Raw genomic sequence first — 1,067 nt, 5'->3', positions numbered from 1 at the left:
CGTTTCTCCCGTGTAATCAACTGATTCACTGTGTTATGATCACTAACCAAAGCAGATATAACTGCAAAAGAGAGAGCAGTGCTTTACCCGCATCTCTCTGTCTTTACATGCTGTGGGCCTTATTTTCTCTAGTCAAGATAAATATATGACTAAATTCAGGCACGAGCACTGATGGACGTGCCAGGAACATCGACAAAGAGCATGACTGGCACGGGAACAATAGCACGGCAAGGAGGTACACGAATTCGCTCTCGTGCCCAATCATTTTCGAAGGTAGGACGTAAACATACAAACGTTGGTGAATTTTGTACAGGTATGAAGGGTAAAAAATCATGTGTCTGAATGGGCACGTTTATACATACATATATACGTGCATATGTAAAAAAAAATATCATCTTTTATCCTCTTAATTCTCCTATTCAAGTAACTTACCAGCTGTTCTGTCGAAAACGAAAAACAAACTTATTTCCGAAATCACTCATAGACACATGCTGGTGCGGTTGCCTTTAGTATATATGCTCGTGCTATGAAATGGAATATCTGCGTTCAACCTGTTCATTAGTAAAATGCTCGTTCTCACTTTGAACCCACCGCTTTCTCGCTTCCGTCTGATTAAGCGTACTCGCAGACTGTGGGAATTCATCGAACAACTGTGAATATGCCAATTCTCTCCAAAACTCTACGGGACTTTTTCATCGCGTTTCATTATATTTTTTTTTCCGGATGAACTTTCAATAAATGAAAAACGTAGTTTTATGTGAAACTCTACGGGACTTTATCATTACGCTCTATTACATCAACTTCTCTATTTTAAACAATAGTCGTGCATTAGAAAATATTACATTTTTTTTCCTCACTCCCAAAGAAGAAAAATAAGATCTGATGTTATTTTTCGAAAGGACAATTCAATAAGATGAAACGGTCTTAGCAACGAACCTGTTGTTGCAAGACACCATTGGCGTAGTCAATATTTGTCGCCTTCTTGTGGCTTCAACGCTGAAGTTAACTATTGGAAACCTGGCAAGAATGAAGGTCTGCTGCGTTTCCTCTCGAGTGGCAGATTTTTT

This window comes from Penaeus monodon, chromosome 19 (genome assembly GCF_015228065.2).
Source record: "Penaeus monodon isolate SGIC_2016 chromosome 19, NSTDA_Pmon_1, whole genome shotgun sequence".
Classification (NCBI taxonomy): domain Eukaryota; kingdom Metazoa; phylum Arthropoda; class Malacostraca; order Decapoda; family Penaeidae; genus Penaeus; species Penaeus monodon.
The sequence above is the reverse complement of the archived record's forward strand: the minus strand, read 5'-3'. Positions refer to the sequence as shown.